Below are 19934 nucleotides of genomic sequence, written 5' to 3'. Positions count from 1 at the left end.
TCGATTGAAACTCTAACTAGATGCCTAGAGTGTATCAGATGGAGTATTCACGGACTCGCCGAAACATGTTATGACAAAAGCGGGGTTTTGCGCCCTATAGTTGGGGAGATCGGTACACGCTCAATACTGCATTTTAAAGCTTGCAATCTGGTAATGCTGATCTGTGACTTATATCATTAATACTGGCAATTTATTACTTGTGATCAGGTTACATGCGCATTCTCACTCGTATAATTGTGTAGTCATAATAAGGGGCGTATATACAAGAGGGTGTTAACTTATACACCAATGAAGCAACGACCGGTCTGTGTGTTAAACCAATCAGGAATAAGGTATCTGATTGACACCTCTATCCTAAACACACTGCGGCGCCCCGTGAAGACAATGTATACAAATGTAGAAATGTTGGTGAAACTACAATTTCAATCTTTTTATCTTTTTATCTATGAACTAGTCCTAAAGCCCGTTGACACGGGCCGTGTTATGTTATTGTTATTCTACCTCTCTATCTCCTCTCTGTCTCCTCTCTGTCTCCTCTCTGTCTCCTCGCGGCAAGAGTTTGTCTGAACTGCGCATGACGGCTTCAGACAAACTCTTGTCTTTTATTATATAGGATGTGCGCCTATAACGAAGTAGTAATTGGTTAAGTTAACAATACACGGATCTGTAGTGACATACTATGCCTAATACTAGGGAGGCGGTTCTACGTCACACAACACCCTGATTGGCAAATAATAGAGGTGTGTCAAGAACAGGGTTTGGATTGGATAACTAAAACATGGATGGGATTTAAAGAGAAGCCGTTCTCGGTCACTCGGCTTGAAAACTTTTGCAGTAAACATTGAGAAAGGCCGGCTCCACGGCCGAAACGCGTTTGGGGTTCTTTGAACCCACGAGGTCCCTTGTAACTTAGGGATTCTATCTGTTTTTGTACTCGGCCACACGTACCAATTCTCTGCCTTGGGGTTGTGCTCCTGTCACCTGAAGCCGACGTATCCAGCTATCGGCCAGGAATACAGGGGAGCATACACCACAGGGCTTTGGTACGTTTTCTGGCTTAGCTCACTAAGGTTGTTTTTATTTCACTATCTATCTTTGAACGGTTTTGTGTGTAGGGGAATGTGTGGTCCCCACTAGTTTTTTTTAAATTGACCAAATAAACTTTTACTGTTTTTATTACCCTATTGCATTACTCTATCCATTGTTTTGATACATGGTGTTACCTTAATAGGAATGAGAGTGCTATAAACCCCTCTTGTTGTCCCATCTTTTCCCCTTCCTTTATCTTTGACTGTTATAGATCCCAGACTGCTCCTACTGCACTATCTGGAGTGCTCTAATACACGTGAGTGTAATTTAACACACTACCATTATATATATATATATATCTATCTCTCCTTGGAACAAACAATATTGGGCCATGTGGCGGATCTGTCCTTTCTTCTAATTTTAGATTGTTGTCTTGGGATCCAGGCTGGGTCCTCTACAGATTGCTGCCAGTACCCACTACTATCTTCTCATCAAGGGACTCTTTGCCCATTATCTGATTGTTGCCAGCATCTTTTACCTTCTATATACAAGAGACTGATTTCTCACCTTAAACTGTGTATAATTGATTCTATTAAGTGTTGGTGATATTACATTTAAATTTTATTGTGTTATACACTTTACCATATTCATTGTGTTGCCATATGTTGTTTTGTAATCATTAAATTTAGTTAGGAATAATCTTCCTAAAAAAAATATTATTTTTCAGTTTATTGTATATACATTGAGGGCGCCCCCTATCTAGTAGAGAAATAACATAAAGAGGTTGTTTTAGAGATTCAGAAAAGGGAAGATTCGCTATTAACCTGGCCTGCTAAAGTTACCATCATTTTACACACTGTTCTATAGGGGCACATTAAATACACCAGACAAGGGTAAACTGTGAATAAAATGTGAGAATTATCCTTGCTGTGTGTATTTTTAATCAGCAACGCTAGTCACATTGCTGGGTCATGAGACTAGCACTGCTGATTGGATCAGTGCAGTTTCTGCTTGAGACCAGCGGTACTTTAGGTGTGCGTTTAACTCTTTTGCTGGGTTTAAACACATTACAGCGTTGTTAATGTTTAAAATAACATGCTCAAACAGATCGCACCATGTAATTTTTTTTTGTTTTGTTTTTGTTTTAAAAGAGCTTTATTTATATTATTTAGGCATACACATCTTTCATTGAACGTACATACATCAAAGGAGTTACATTATAGAATATCATCAATATGGTTCATTGTACATACTAAAACAAAATAAAAAATAAAAACAGAATGTGGTATACACATATACATTAAAACTTAAGTGCAACAGACCGCATTCTTTTAATCAGTGTATTTTTTTCATGTTCCCACTGGCTGTGATGCTGACCTCTCTTGGGCCATTTATAGAACAATAAGAAGTAATGTGGGGCTCATATAAGATAGGGGGATATAAATAGCGCAGTAAATCATTGCAGTAATATATGTGGTGTGGGGTTGGGGGGGGGGGCTGAGACTGCAGCGCATATCTTTATTTTCATTGTGTTTTTGGGTTCATATGCTTTGTTACTGAGGACCAATGGGAGCCACCCAAGCTAACCACCCATCTCAATGACTTCTTAACGATGAGAGAGTGTGAAACTGATATACCCCTGGAACATTTTACTTCAATAACAAAAAGAGTGATAACTTTGCTAGGATATGATAAAGCAAATAGCAGGAATTATGAATGAGTAATCCTTGTTGTTAAAACTATGAGGGGATAACATTACAGTACGGCTTGCAGTGCAGCCCTTGTCTTGAGGGGCTTAGGGAATGACAGGGGCTTATTGTCTGAACCCAGCTAAAGATTGACATAAATGTTTAGTACCTAAGCTGTTCTTACATTTTGCGGCTCCGGCCGTAAGCCGCAGGGTCAGGAATGTAGATGTATAAAAACCTGAGCGACATCTTTGGCTTCATGCTCACAGGAATCCCTGTATAAATCATTTAGCTAGGGGCTCTATCTTGTTAACAAGACGCTTTATCTTTGCCAGTATGATGGGTTGTGTTGTCGGCAAGCGTTATATCTTAACCAGATGTGATTTTAACTATTATTATAACAGGGTAAACATGTATAAAAGGTGTAGAACATTGAGACATAATATTATCTGGAGTTTCGCTACTTGTGGCAGTAAATACACTCAGCAAGAGGCAATATCATTGACAACACATTCAGCCACCTCTCGCTATGATTTCAATTTTGAATCTATTTCTAGAACTGTAAATCATTTTAATGTCCGGTATAAAACTATAACTAATAGAGAACAAGGAACAAAATTAACCATTTTAATGTCCGGTGTAAAACTATAACTAATGGAGAACAAGGAGCAGAATTCCAAGTGTACCTTTTAAGAGCGTAGAAGCGGACTTTAAACTATTTAACATATGGGGTAAAGTTCCGGATTGTAGAATGCTAACTGACAGTAAACTTTTGCGAATTCTGTAGAAATTCACTGTTCAAAAGGGGCTTCTACAAGTTACCCCTCTCCCTTCTTTGGGATATGTCCATAGCTGTTCATATTGGAGCTGTTCCCATCTGACGTTGCAGAATATCTCCACCATCCAATCTCTCCAATTGTATTTTCCCCGTGTGAAGTATGTTGGTCAGTGGGACTTTTGAATGCCTCTGAAGGTTTGATTGAGGCCACATGCCGCAAGCTTGTGCGAAGATCGTTCATCTTACTTCTGTACTTGTGAGCGCTGTTGTGGCGCCCGGTGTCCTGTTGTTGGGGGGTCCTTCCTGATTTAATAGGCTTCGGCGCGGTAATCAGTCCTGCTGCCTGACAATTCTTGTCTATCCCTCTGAGGGACGCAGTCCCATTTTGGCTACTGCGTGTTGACAGGGGTCCGTATGGTGGTCTAGCGGATTTCTGCATATATGGAGCATCTGATTCAAAGTAGTGACCTCCGGAGTTGAGGCGCTTAAGATCCAGATCTGTTTCATTGGTGAGTTTGCAGTCTAGGTCCAATGTCAGATCCGTTTGCTTTTGTGGTGTATCATAGCAGGGTATAACTATCTGCTGGCTCTTAGATCTCCTGTAAGGTTCAATGTCTACTGGCGTATGAGCAGGAAAGTTGGCGCCATAGCTACCAGCATCAGAGGAGTCGCTCCATGGAGTGGTTAGTGCGCTGTTCGAGTACATCTTGTTTATTAAGTAGTCATATGGTGCATTAGCGATTATTTTTTCAAAGAGTCTCTCTAGTTTTGTAAAAGAGAATGTTAGGTGGTGCTGCATCTCCATTTCCCCTATGCCGATCATTGTAAGAGTATAGGGGGTTGAGCTTCCACGCACTATCTGCGATTGCTGAGTCTTTAATATTTTGTCTGCGTGTTCTGTGGCATCGGGTAATAGTGATCGTTGAAGAGGTTCGGTAAGTCAGACTAAGCCGACAGCACCGATAACCCGGCTCTTCCCGGGGGGGGGGGGGATACCAACTACTAGGCCGCCGCCTTTGGCCTTTCTCCGATCTGAGTCACCAATGTCATATAAACAGCAAATAATTGTGAAATCCAACCGCAAGTGTCAGATCTGTGTGTCTGTCTATTATGATGTTCTTGATTTTGCTGTTATAGTTTGATAATCGGCGGATTATCAAAGATTCTGTTGGAGCCTACAGAAAATGCATCCGACCAGGAACGCTGCACGGACACGCCCCCCGCACCATGTAATTTTTAACACTATTATTGTTGTGCAAACAATGGTGCAGCAGAGAGAGAGGTTGGAAATTGGTGACATTCAATGAACCAGCAGCAGTGTGTATAATAATGTTATACATGTAACCTGCAGAGGGAGTTGAGTGACAGAACACGTACTGATTTAGTTATACAAATTATGTTCACTGGCTTAGCTTACCATAAAGTTGCTAAACCTACTGCACTCTAAAGCTCCCTCTAAAGGTTATTTGTATAACCTTGGTACATACAATGCTACCACAGTGCTCAAAACATACACACTCCTGAGAATTTCTCAGTATGCCTTTGATAATAGAAGTAATTTCGAACATTTTTTTTCTTTAACTGTATCAGAATTCTTGAAAAAGATTCAGCCAACAGAGAGACATTTTGTATACAAAACTGGAAACCATATGTGCAGGCAAAAGGTAGAGAATGTGGTAAACACAACTCGTCTAAACACAGTCACAATAATGGTACAAATGCATAAGAGAATGCCTATCCCACTTCAGAAACATTTGTGTATAGTCAATCTCCAATGAGTGTTAAATGGCATATCAAGAGGTTATCACCTAGCATTCAAAACTATGCTACGTGGTCTTTGTTTTGTACATTTCGTCACACCCAGTAAATCCAGAGAAAAGGGAATTAATATTCCCATACATAGATTAGTTATGGCAGTTGAAGGTTATGCAAACAGATTCTAATGTCCCTGTACAAACCATTTTATCCTTGGCTATTTCTGGTAAAGAAAACAACTGTCATGAAATAATTTTCTTCTGGTTTTTATAGATATCAAAAGTTGCCTAAACCTCACCATAGGCTAAACAGTAGACCTAAACAGTAGACCTAAACCTAGTTCAAACACCCTAAGTGTCATGGGCTGCTGAATGCAGAAGTAAGCGGCCGCTCGTAGGCTTTTTTTCGGTTCCAGAGGTCTATCGAATTTTCCTACCCTCGCTACTGTGCATGTGCAAACTGTCGTCATATTTCACAGATGATCCGAAAACCTCTGTAGAATGTGCTGACGTCTTTATGTTCACACGCTGTCTGATGGGTAGGAAAATCTGATCAGGGTTATGGAAATAATTACTCCAGCTTTGCTGTGACGTCAGGAGGGCATGTGTACTCAAGTAGTAGGAAAATCTGAAAGAGACAGTGTTTGTGTTCTGTCAGATCCAACTAGCACAGGTATATTTCTTGGATAGTACAATCTGACGGAGGAAAATGAAGCTTTCTATGCATGCCCTGTTGTTGATATGTGATCTGTTCTCCATTGCCCAATAGTGAATATGTATCTCTTCCTGACTGCCTGACCTTCATCTGTATTGCCCACCACCTGCACGATAAGGATGCAGCAAGGGTGAATGTTTTATATTACAAGCTCAGCATGTTTACTTTGAAATAACATTTTTAATTATGTTTAGTAAAACCTTGAAATATATTTTCAGAATTTGTTCTGCCCTAAAGCCTGAAAGTTGTGGGATTTCCATTTTTGAGAACTGGCAGCCTCAAATGTGTTCCTAACTGGCTTCAGCAACAACTGCTAAACAATGCAATCTTTAATAACAAAATAACAGGGGCTAGTTGTGTCAATTCCAGTAACAAATCCTTTATTAGCTACTCCAAACAATCCAAGAAGTGAGTTGAATTTGGCTTTTCAAAAATAATTGCAGCAAACATGTTAATACATTTTACATAGTATGTTTATTGTATTGCAAGGCAGCAACAACAAACAAAAATTGTGTACTGACAAGGTCTTTACTTCCCTTAACAGAATCTCTTAAAGAGAAAGTAAGGGCAAAAATGTTACCTACTTTTGTACAATGTGTAGCATTATGTAACATTATCCTAGCGACACCTTTAAAAAAACAAGAGATTTACCTCCCCCAAGGTAAACTTACCCTTCTGTTCCTCACTAGTCTCCTCTGATTTGTCTTTTTTTTTTCTTTTTTCTTTCTTCCCAAAAGCGTCACGGTCTTGCTTCCTAATCACAGCAAGCCCAATTGCGCCATTGAAGTAAATGTAGTGCTCTCCCACACTAGGTAAAGCAGCCTACAACTTTACTCATCACGGGAGCATGCTACATGTAATTCAATGCCGTGATCGGACACACAATAATTATACAGTACACCCAAGAGGAACGTCTGGAGAAAAACTGCTGACAAAGAACGGAAGGTGAGTATACCTTTTGGGGGTAAATCTCTCTACTCTCTTGTTTTTAAAAGTGTCACTAGGTAACTATGTGCAAAATTATATAACTTATTTTATTTTTTTTTAGACACAATGAGTCCACGGATAATAATTACTAATGGGATATTCACCTCCTGGTCAGCAGGAGGAGGCAAAGAGCACCACAGCAGAGCTGTTAAATAGCTCCTCACTTCCCTCCCACCCCAGTCATTCTCTTTGCTTACGTTAGTGATAGGAAGAGGTAAAGTGAGGTGTTAGTAAAAGATTCTTCAATCAAGAGTTTATTTTTAAAGTAGTACAAGATTGTGCTGCTTTGTCCTAGGGTGTAGCCGTAGTCCATGTCAGTCTCTTCAGTAGAGCTTTGGTGGCTTTAGAGCAATGGGAACTTGTGGGACATAATTCTCACTGCGCCTCCCATACACTTATGCTGCCCTGTTTGTCAAAGTCTGAGGGAAAGAATACTCAGTACTTTTTATTTCCACAGGCCAATGTGAAGGGGAGAACTTCACAAGCCGGGTGAGCTGCCTTACTGCCGGGCAGATTTCTGAGGTAAGTGCTAATTTTTATTTTCTGGGGTTGTACACCAAAAGATTGTCACTTTATATATTTTCATGGACACCAATGTAATTATCCTAGAGAGTGAGTATATATTATTGGGCAGTGACTGCAGGCACTGGAAGGATGTGGAGAAGTGGCTCTATTTTTATGTTTAAACATACGCTGTTAAGAGGTTACACATAGCCATAAGTTGCATCTAACAACGGCTTTTTTTTGCTAGGCCTGTCTAGATTTGATGCGCTTGTTGGGGTGTTACACATCAGTGTGTTCAGCTCACAACGGCTTGTTTTGCCTTTCAGCCATCTGGGAGGTTAACTGTCTAGACATGATGCGCATGTTGGTGTTTTTCACTTAGCCATACTTTCAACTATTAACGGCTTGGTTTGCTTTGCCGCCGTTTGGAGGGTTGGCCTGTCTGTGTTCGTTGCGCATGTTGAGGTATTGTACACGACCATACTTGCAACTCACAACGGCTTATTTTGCTTGTAGCTGTCTGGAATATCCTGCCTGAACAGGATACGTGGGTTGAGGTGTTTTACAGTATAATTTCTACTCCAGTTGGCCTTTTTTTAACTTCTTGCCAACTGGGAGGTTCGTTTGCTCATGGCCATATTGTTATTTTAGTTGTTCCCTACGGCTCCATCTTTACATTTTGGCCGCCCAGGAGATTTAGCCTGTTACGCCCACGATGGGCGGAGCTAATTGATGCGATATTGTTCGCTCCGGTACATCGGAGGGTCTCCTCTGCTGCGTTATAATACGCGGCTGGGAGACTTCTCTTACTATTCTAAAGTTTTTCAAAGTAGGATGCCTACTATCCGGTGACAGGCTGAGTCCTCTGCAAGGAAGCATTCTTGGTAAAAAGAAAGCACAATGTTAATTGACAATGTGTGATTAATATGGTACATGAAAACCCTACTCCAAATTAATCAGGATTTAAAATTTTATTTGATTTAAGGAGACAGTACCTCTTGTTTTGATGTTCACTTTTATTTGAGTTAAAATGTGAATGAAATGGTCCATGAAACCCTACACCATATTATTTAGTATTTCAAATGTTATTTGGTTTAAAGAGATAGTAACTCTTGTTTTGATATTCACTTTTATTTAAGTCAAAATGTGAATAAAAATGTTACATACATGTTGGGCTTTCATGCCTATGCGGATTGACATAAACTTTTCTATGTCATAGTGAAGTTTTCAGTTCAAAGAAACTTTTCTTCAGAGCCGACATTGTTTTGTATGCAGCAGACAGCTTCTGACAATGTTTACTATATTTTGCAGTCTTCTCCTTAAGTGTCCTAAAACATTAGCGTCCATTCTACCAGTGCCCTGCGATTCCTCAAAGACTCCTCCTGGAGTTATCTTGCTAGACATCGCTTACCGCGTATGCTAGCGGTTTAGGGTGCGTTGTCAGGTTTTTCCCATGCTGCGGGGAAGCGCAAGAGGAAAAATAAGCATTCAGCGAGCGAGGTTTGTTACAGTTGTTGCTATCTGAGGTTCCCTCCCAGATGCTTGAGGGAGGGGATACTTCGATAGCCTCTGAGGGTAAACGCTCAGTTTCTGACAGTATGATTCCTCCTGCTGATACTGAAGTAGTATCTTCAGGTTTAAGCTAGATCACCTCCGACTATTACGTAAGGAGGTTTTAGCTACTTTGGAGCGACTTCATGGTCGTTAATTTTTAGGTTTTATTCCTATATTGAAGGAGAGGGTCCCTTAACGGTCTTCTCATGGAATCTTGGCAGATACACCCAGTGGACGGGACGACTTCCAAGCTAGCCAGGAGATCTTCTGTTTGCATAGAGGATAGTTGTTTCCTTTTCAGGATCCTATGGACAAGTAGTGGGGTTGCTCAAGATAGCATTCTAGGTTTTTGATATTGCTACCTTTTGGCGGCAGCATACTAGGTCATATGTTGTCTGGTTCTATTTGGACAGACATTCTTTTCAATGTAATCTAGAATAGAATAAGGTCTTTAAATGGCCAGTTTCCTTTCTTACAGTTACTTCATGTCAGGCATTGTGCGGGGAACTACATTTTCGACTTACCATATTGACTCGCAGAACTTTAATGTCTTAATGTCCTCAGACCCAGACCTTAACCATAATCTGGGTAGGAAGTCTCTTCTACCTGGGAATGATAGTTCCTGTTCCGAATTTGGAACAGGGTCTGAGATTTATTCCAATCTGGTTGGGGTTCTCAAAGAAAGAGAAGAGAACCTTCAGGTCAATCAAAAATAAAAATACCGTCCTTCAAGATGGAAACTATTCGTTCCATTAATCCAGGAGGGTCAATTTATAACCACTGTGGTTTAAAAGGACTCGTATCTTCATGTTCTTTTTCTCTAGAATCATCACAAGTTCCTAGAATTTGTTTTCCAGGACAATCACTTCCAGTTCGTGGCCTTTCCTTTCGGTCTGACCACGGCTCCCAGAATCTCCACAACGGTTCTGGGTTCTTTGCTGGAGTTACTTTGGCCTTGGGGCTATCTGGATGACATCCTAGTCCAAACGCCATCCTTACAGCAGATAAGATACCATACAGACATGGTATTATCTTTCCTGAGAACTTGGGGGGGGGGGGGGAGGTAATTTGGGAAATATTTTCCTTTGTTCCAGATACAAGGGTAACTTTCTTAGGAACTTTTATAGATTCTCTATTTAATGAGGTTTTTTCTGACAGGAAATCAAAGATTATCGATACTTGTCTAGTTCCTCAGCCATCCGTGGTTCAGTGCATGGAGGTAATCGGGCTGATGGTGGCGGCAATGGACATCATCACGTTTGCTCATTTCCATCTCAAACTTTTGTGGTTAAGCATGCTCAGGCAATGGAACGAGGGTTATGCAGACTTGTCTCCTCGAATGTTAATGGGGCAGGAGACAAGGGATTCAATCCAAAAGGTGGTTATCTCTGGATCATCTCCCCCAAGGAATTTGCTTTCGTAGTCCATCTTTGGTGATTGTGACAACAGGGGCAATCTGGGGTTCCCTAAAAGGCTCAGGGAGCTTTGGACTAGGTCAGAGTATGTTCTTCCTATAAACATTCTTGAACTGAGAGCAATTTTCAATGCTCTCCTGGCCTGACCTCTGTTGGTCACGGTCTGGTTCCAGTCGGACGTCATATCTTCGGTTGCTTGCATCACTCATCAGGGAGGAACAAGAGTTACTTAGCAATGACAAAAGTAACCAAGATTATCCAATGGGCGGAAGCCCATTCTTGCTGTCTGTCGGCTATCCACATCCCAAGGGTAGAACAAGTGGGAGGTGTTTTCTTGAGCAGACAGACCTTTAATCCGGGGGAGTGGAATCTCCTCCCGGAAGTGTTCTCCAGCTTGATCTCAATTGGGGTCAATCGGGTTTGGATCTCATGGTATCTCGTCAGAATGCCAAGTTCCCGAGATACGGGTTGAGGTCTAGGGTTTTTCAGGCGGAACTGATAGTTGCTTGCCGGTCCCTTGGACCTTCAGTCTAGCATACCTATTTCTCTTGTAAGATGTATCGAGTCCACGGATTCATCCATACTTGTGGGATATTCTCCTTCCCTGCAGGAAGTGGCAAAGAGAGCACCCACAGCAGAGCTGTCTATATAGCTCCTCCCTTAGCTCCGCCCCCCTGTCATTCTCTTTGCCTGCTTAACTGCTAGGAAGGGTAAAGTGAGTGTGGTGACAAAAATGTTAGTTTTTATTTTCTCAAGCAAAAGTTTATTTTAAATGGTACCGGTGTGTACTATTTACTCTCTGGCAGAAAAGGGATGAAGATTTCTGCAAGGATGATGATGATCTTAGCATTTTGTAACTAAGATCCAATGCTGTTCTCACAAGGGCTGAAGAGTACAGGAAAACTTCAGTTGGGAACGGTTTGCAGGCTAAACTGCATTAAGGTATGTTCAATCTATTTTTTTCTAGAAAGACTGTGTTATTTCTAGAAAAGGCTGGCAATATCCCCATGAGGGAAAGGTAAGCTGTATTCAGTAAAGAGGAATCCAAGCTTGCATAAAGGGCTCATTAGTTACTGGTGACACTGATAGGAAAAAATGTTTTGGTTTTATTGCAAATATAACGTTTTTTGAGGGACTTTAAGGGGTATTTGTGGCTTGTTTAAGGGTTATTAGGCCCCATAACATCGAGTGAGGTGGGAGGAGCCTATTTTCGCGCCTCAGTTGCGCAGTTTCTTTACCTCAGAAGCATCCAGCTACTTCTCTAGAGGTTCCTACTGTATTTGAGGGCTGTAAAGAGGTTTTTTCCCCCCACAATTCGTTCCTAAAGGGCAGGTAGGTGCCACAGCAGAGCTGTGGCAAGGTGCTGAACGTTATTTTACCGGTTTTGAAGTTTTTTCAATCCGGTTTTTACATTAAGGGGTTAATTGTTTATTTGCATAGTGGTGCAAAGTTACTAAGGCTTTATGATGCTACTGTAAAAATTTTGTTTTGTTTACTGCTTTTTTACACTGTTTTGCAGAGTTTGTGCAGCTTTTTTTCTCTTAAAGGCACAGTACCGTTTTTGTTTAAAGTGTTATTTACTTTGATTAAAGTGTTTTCCAAGCTTGCTTGTTTCATTACTAGCCTGTTTAACATGTCTGACACCAAGGAAAATCCTTGTTCAATGTGTTTAGAAGCCATTGTGGAACCCCCTCTTAGAATGTGTCCCACTTGCACTGATATGTCTGTAAATTATAAAGAGCATATTATAGCACTTAAAAATATTGCATTCTGAGCCATCTGGCGCTTTAGTAGCCGTATCCAATATACCCTCACAATGTTCTGAAGTAGGGGTAAGGGATTTGTTATCCGAGGGAGAGATTTCTGATTCAGGAAAGACGCTCCCTCAGACAGATTCTGATATGACGGCCTTTAAATTTAAGCTTGAACACCTCCGCTTATTGCTCAAGGAGATATTAGCTACTTTAGACGATTGTGACCCTATAGTGGTCCCAGAGAAATTGTGTAAAATGGACAGATACTTAGAGGTTCCTGTTTACACTGATGGTTTTTCCAGTCCCTAAGAGGATTGTGACTATTGTTACTAAGGAGTGGGATAGATCAGGTATTCCGTTCGCTCCCCCTCCTGTTTTTAAGAAAATGTTTCCCATATCTGACAACAATTAGGACTCGTGGCAGACTGTTCCTAAGGTGGAGGGAGCTATTTCTACTCTTGTTAAGCGTACAACTATACCTATCGAAGACAGTTGTGCTTTCAAAAATCCTTTGGATAAAAAATTAGAGGGTTCATCAAGGTTTTCTTCTCCAACCTATTGCATGCATTGTTCCTGTAACTACTGCAGCTGCCTTCTGGTTTGAGGCCCTAGAAGAGGCTTTCCAGGTGGAGACTCCATTAGAGGATATTATGGATAGAATTAAGGCCCTTAAGTTGGCTAATTCTTTCATTACAGATGCTGCTTTCCAAATGGCTAAATTAGCGGCAAAGAATTCAGGTTTTGCCATTTTAGCACACAGGGCGTTATGGCTTAAGTCCTGGTCTGCTGATGTGTCATCAAAATCTAAATTGTTGAACATCCCTTTCAAAGGAAAGACCCTATTCGGGCCTGCACTGAAAGAAATTATTTCAGACATCACTGGAGGGAAAGGCCATGCCATCCCTCAGGATAAAAAAGATGAGGACCAAACAAAATAATTTTCATTCCTTTCGGAACTTCAAGGGTGGTCCCACTTCTGCAGCAAAGCAAGAGGGGAATTCTGTCCAATCCAAGTCAGTCTGGAGACCTAACCAGGCTTTGGAACAAAGGTAAACAGGCCAAGAAGCCTGCTGCTGCCTCTAAGACAGCATGAAGGGGTAGCCCCTGATCCGGGACCGGATCTAGTAGGGGGCAGACTCTCTCTCTTCGCTCAGGCTTGGGCAAGAGACGTTCACGATTCCTGGGCTTTAGAAATTGTGTCCCAAGGATATCTTCTGGATTTCAAAAAATCCCCCCCAAGGGGGAGATTTCACATTTCTCAATTGTCTGCAAACCAGACAAAGAGAGAGGCGTTCTTACGCTGTGTAGAAGACCTACATACCATGGGAGTGATCCGCCCAGTTCCAAGAGCAGAACAAGGGTTAAGTTTTACTCCAACTTGTTTGTGGTTCCCAAAAAAGAGGGAACTTTCAGACCGATCTTGGATCTCAAAATTCTAAACAAATTCCTTAGAGTACCATCTTTCAAGATGGAGACTATTCGGACTATTCTTTCTCTGATCCAGGAGGGTCAATATATGACTACCGTGGATTTAAAGGATGCGTATCTACACATCCCTATTCACAGAGATCATCATCAATTCCTCAGATTTGCCTTTCTGGACAGGCATTACCAGTTTGTGGCCCTTCCTTTCGGGTTGGCCATGGCTCCCAGAATTTTCACAAAGGTGCTAGGGTCCCTTTTGGCGGTTCTAAGACCGCGGGGCATAGCAGTGGCGCCTTATCTAGACGACATCTTAATTCAGGCGTCGACTTTCCAGCTAGCCAAGTCTCACACGGACATCGTGTTGGCTTTTCTGAGATTTCACGCGTGGAAGGTGAACATAAAAAATAGTTCTCTCTTCCCTCTTACAAGAGTTTCCTTCCTAGGGACTCTGATAGACTCTGTAGAAATGAAAATATTTCTGACGGAGGTCAGAAAATCAAAACTTTTAATCACTTGCCGAGCTCTTCATTCCATTCCTTGGCCATCAGTGGCTCAGTGTATGGAGGTAATCGGACTCATGGTAGCGGCAATGGACATAGTTCCTTATGCCCGCCTACACCTCAGACCACTGCAACTATGCATGCTCAAACAGTGGAATGGGGATTACGCAGATTTATCTCCTCAACTGCATCTGGACCAAGAGACCAGAGATTCTCTTCTCTGGTGGTTGTCTCAGGACCACCTGTCTCAAGGAATGTGTTTCCGCAGGCCAGAGTGGCTCATAGTAACGACAGATACCAGCCTGCTAGGTTGGGGTGCAGTCTGGAAATCCCTGAAAGCACAGGGCTTGTGGTCTCGGGAGGAAACTCTCCTCCCGATAAACATTCTAGAACTGAGAGCGATATTCAATGCGCTTCAGGCGTGGCTGAAGCGCTGCGGCCAAATTCATCAGATTTCAGTCGGACAACATCACGACTGTAGCCTATATCAATCAAGGAGGAACACGGAGTTCTCTTGCGATGATGGAGGTAACCAAAATAATCCGATGGGCGGAGGATCACTCTTGCCATCTCTCAGCAATCCATATCCCAGGGGTAGAGAACTGGGAGGCGGATTTCCTAAGTCGTCAGACTTTTCATCCGGGGGAGTGGGAGCTCCATCCGGAGGTATTTGCCCAGCTGACTCAGCTATGGGGCACACCAGAATTGGATCTGATGGCGTCCCGACAGAACGCCAAACTTCCTTGTTACAGGTCCAGGTCCCAGGATCCCCAGGCGGTACTGATAGATGCTCTAGCAGTGCCCTGGTCCTTTAATCTGGCTAATGTATTTCCACCGTTTCCTCCAACGTCTGGTTGCCAGAATCAAGCAGGAGGGTGATTCTGATAGCGCCTGCATGGCCACGCAGGACTTGGTATGCAGACCTGGTGGACATGTCATCTGTTCCACCGTGGACTCTGCCAATGAGGCAGGACCTTCTAATCCAAGGTCCATTTAAGCATCCAAATCTAATTTCTCTGCGTCTGACTGCTTGGAGATTGAACGCCTGATTCTATTCAAAGCGTGGTTTCTCTGAGTCGGTCATTGATACCCTGATTCAGGCTAGAAAGCCTGTCACCAGGAAAATCTATCATAAGATTTGGCGCAAATATCTTTGTTGGTGTGAATCCAAGGGTTACTCATGGAGTAAGATTAGGATTCCTAGAATTTTGTCCTTTCTCCAAGAAGGATTGGAGAATGGATTATCAGCTAGTTCCTTAAAAGGACAAATATCTGCTTTGTCTATTCTTTTACACAAACGTCTGGCAGATGTCCCAGACGTTCAAGTGTTTAGTCAGGCCTTGGTCAGGATCAAGCCTGTATTTAAACCTGTTGCTCCACTATGGAGCCTAAACTTGGTTCTTAATGTTCTTCAAGGGGTTCCGTTTGAACCTATGCATTCCATAGATATTAAGCTTCTATTTAGGAAAGTTTTGTTTTTAGCAGCTATCGCTTCGGCTCGAAGAGTTTCTGAGTTATCTGCTTTACAGTGTGACTCACCTTACCTTGTTTTCCATGCAGATAAGGTGGTTTTGCGTACCAAACCTGGGTTTCTTCCTAAGGTTGTTTCTAATAGGAATATCAATCAGGAGATTGTTGTTCCTTCTCTGTGTCCTAATCCTTCATCAAAGAAGGAACGTCTGTTGCACAATCTTGATGTGGTTCATGCTTTAAAGTTCTACTTACAAGCAACTAAAGATTTCCGTCAAAGATCCTTGTTTGTTGTTAATTCTGGTAAATGGAGAGGTCAAAAGGCTACGGCTACCTCTCTTTCCTTTTGGCTGAAAAGCATCATCCGTTTGGCTTATGAGACTGCTGGCCAGCAGCCTCCTGAAAGAATTACTGCTCATTCTACTAGAGCAGTGGCTTCCACATGGGCTTTTAAGGCGGCAGCTTGGTCTTCGCTTCATACTTTTTCCAAATTTTACAAATTCGATACTTTTGCTTCTTCGGAGGCTATTTTTGGGAGAAAGGTTCTACAAGCAGTGGTGCCTTCTGTTTAGGGTACCTGGCTTGTCCCTCCCTTCATCCGTGTCCTAAAGCTTTGGTATTGGTATCCCACAAGTATGGATGAATCCGTGGACTCGATACATCTTACAAGAGAAAACAGAATTTATGCTTACCTGATAAATTTATTTCTCTTGTGATGTATCGAGTCCACGGCCCGCCCTGCCTGTTTGACAGGTAGTATATTTTTAATTAAAAAACTTCAGTCACCACTGCACCCTATGGTTTCTCATTTTTCTTCCTAGCCTTCTGTTGAATGACTGGGGGGGGCGGAGCTAAGGGAGGAGCTATATAGACAGCTCTGCTGTGGGTGCTCTCTTTGCCACTTCCGGTAGGGAAGGAGAATATCCCACAAGTATGGATGAATCTGTGGACTCGATACATCACAAGAGAGAGAAATTTATCAGGTAAGCATAAATTCTGTTTTCCTCCCTTTGCTCTTCCTCGGGTAATTGCTTGAATCAAGCAGGAAAGGGCTTTGGTGATCATCATAGCACCGGCCTGGCCTCGCAGGATTTGGTATGCGGATATGGTGGAGATGACATCTCTGCCTCCTTGGAGATTCCCATTGAGAAACGACCTTCTGATTCAGGGGCCCTTCCTTCACCCAAATCTAGTTTCTCGGAAGCTGACTGCTTGGAGATTGAATGCTTCATTTTATCCAAGAGGGGTTTTTCTGATTCGGTCATAGATACCATGGTTCAGGCTCGTAAGCCTGTAACTTGAAGGATTTACCATCAGATTTGGCATAAATATCTCTATTGGTGCGAATCCAAGGGCTACTCATGGAGTAGAGTTAGGATTCCTAGAGTTTTGTTTTTTCTCCAAGAGGGTTTGGAGAAGGGTTTATTGACAAACTCCCTAAAGGATCAGATCTCGGCCTTATCTATTTTGTTACACAAACGTCTGGCGGATGTTCCAGATGTACATTCTTTTTGTCAGGCCTTGGTCAGGATCAGGCCTGTGTTCAAGCCAGTTACTCCTCCATGGAGTCTTAATTTGGTTCTCAAAGTTCTTCAAGGGGCTCCGTTTGAGCCTATGCATTCCTTAGATATTAAGCTATTATCTTGGAAAGTTGTATTTCTTGTTTCTATTTCTTCTGCTCGGAGAGTGTCAGAGCTCTCGGCATTGCAGTATGAATCTCCTTATCCGATTTTCCATTCGGATAAGGTAGTTTTACGTACTAAACTAAGATTTCTTCCTAAGGTCGTTTCTGATTGGAACATTAATCAAGAGATTGTGGTTCCTTCCTTGTGTCCTAATCCTTCTTCTCAGAAGGAAAGATTTCTGCACAATTTGGACATGGTCCGTGCTTTAAAGTTTTTTACTTACAGGCGACTAAGGACTTTCATCAGTCTTCTTCTTGGTTTGTGATTTTCTCAGGAAAACGTAAGGGACAGAAAGCTACGGCTACTTCTTTCTTTTTGGCTGGAGTATCATACGTTTATGCATATGAGTGCTGGATAGCAGCCTCCCGAAAGTTACGGCTCATTCCACGAGGGCTGTTGCTTCCTCATGGGCGTTTAAAAATGAAGCTTCTTGGAACAGATTTGCAAGGCTGCGACTTAGTCCTCTCTTCACACTTTTTCAAAGTTCTACAAATTTGACACTTTTGCCTCGGATGATGCCGCTTTTGGGAGAAAGGTTCTTCAAGCAGTGCTTCCTTCCGTTTAGGTTCCCTGTCTTGTCCCTCCCATATCATCTGTGTACTCTAGCTTGGGTATTGAATTCCATTAGTTATGAAGATGATCCGTCGACTCATCGTGTCTTTAAAAAAGAAAAGAAAATTTATGCTTACCTGATAAATTTTATTTCTTTTTTTGACATGAGTCCATGGCCCGCCCTGTTCTTTTAGACAGGTTGTGGGTTATTGTAAACTTCAGACACCTCTGCACCTTGGCTTTTCCTTTCTCTTCCTAACTTTGGTTGAATGACTGGAGTGGGAGGGAAGGGAAGAGCTATTTAACAGCTCTGCTGTGGTGCTCTTTGCCTCCTCCTGCTGACCAGGATGTGAATATCCCATTAGTAATTAAGATGATTCGTGGACTCATCGTGTCAAAAAAGAAATACATTTATCAGGTAAGCATAAATTCTTTTTCTTTTTTTTTTACATTTACTGTCCCTTTAATGCTATGACCCAGCTATATACTAAGAATGATGTGTATAGTTAAACATGGTTCAAACTTACAGCTGAGCACAAAAAAAAAACTATTATAGAAATGATTTACTGGAAAAACGATTTTCAACAATCACTACTGCAGCAAATAAATAAGAAGACGGATAAAATCATTAGCTGTCACAATTTACAAACAATACAGTGTGCAAGGGTCAAGTCGAGTGGGAACGGAGTACCTGCACTATTTTTGCAGGAGGTACTAAGTTTCCTCTGGATAGAGAACAGAAACATTTCAGTAAACGCTGCTGCTGGAGGAAGGACCTGGAGTACTATCTGGTTAGAGGGATAGTGAGAACCTCTAGTAATGGGCAATAACACTTCCTACAATATACTGCTGTGGTATCTCCCTGCAATATGTGTAAAATATGGTTCTGTTTGGCTTGATCTGGGGTTATTTAGCTCAATAAAGTAACAGTTCAAGTTGAGGAGAAATAACAGGGTAAAAATAAGCGTGTAACCACCCCTGGTCACACTGACACAATTCCTGGTACTTTAAAGGGTCAGTAAACCTTAAAATTAATGTTATATAATTCTGCACATAGTGCAGAATTATATAACATTATATTAGCCAAACTTTCTAACACATAATATTCCCTTTTCATTTTTAACAAAAAACGCCGTTTTACAGACCCGCTCTCTGCGCTCTGCTGAGCGGGTCTGCTTTTTTTACACAGCGCATCGGGCCAGCTGTATAGTCACAGTCCGGCCCGACCGCGCCATAAGACTAAGTGCAGCTCGCTCCTGTCACATTTTTGTTAAAAATGAAAAGGGAATATTATGTGTTAGAAAGTTTGGCTAATATAATTTTATATAATTCTGCACTATGTGCATAATTATATAACATTAATTTTAAAGTTTACTGTCCCTTTAACATAGGTCATATGTTTTTTTCAAACCTAATGTGCCATAGCTGCATGTAAAGCGTATCCTTATGGCATTGTGCTCCTAACATTAAAGGGACACTGAACCCAATTTTTTTCTTTCGTGATTCAGATAGAGCAGGCAATTTTAAGCAACTTTCTAATTTACTCCTATTATCAATTTTTCTTCTTTCTCTTGCTATCTTTATTTGAAAAAGAAGGCATCTAAGCTTTTTTTTTTGGGGTTCAGAACTCTGAAAAGCACTTTTTTTTTTTTATCGGTGGATGAATTTATCCACCAATCAGCAAGAACAACCCACAAAAAATGGGCCGGCATCTAAACTTACATTCTTGCTTTTCAAATAAAGATACCAAGAGAATGAAGAAAATTTGATAATAGGAGTAAATTAGAAAGTTGCTTAAAATGCCATGCTCTATCTGAGTCCCAAAAGAAAAATTTTGGGTTCAGTGTCCCTTTAAGTTACTAGGAACTGCTCATAGAAAAACAGGGAGATTCCACCAGTGTGACTATCTCAGTGTTAATGCTCTAGGTTGTAACGATACCACTAGGAGCCTCGAATCTTTCCACAAAGAGCCTTGATTATATTTCAAAGTCTTTTGGGGTAGAGTATATCTTATCACACTGAGTGCCTCCTCTGGTCTTCAGGGTCCTTTCATAGGATGGGTATACAAAGGATCCACTTCTGATCCAGCTATACACTTCCACGCTCTTACCCTTATCTGTTGCA

This window comes from Bombina bombina, chromosome 4 (genome assembly GCF_027579735.1).
Source record: "Bombina bombina isolate aBomBom1 chromosome 4, aBomBom1.pri, whole genome shotgun sequence".
Classification (NCBI taxonomy): Eukaryota; Metazoa; Chordata; class Amphibia; order Anura; family Bombinatoridae; genus Bombina; species Bombina bombina.
This window is presented reverse-complemented; position numbering follows the sequence as displayed.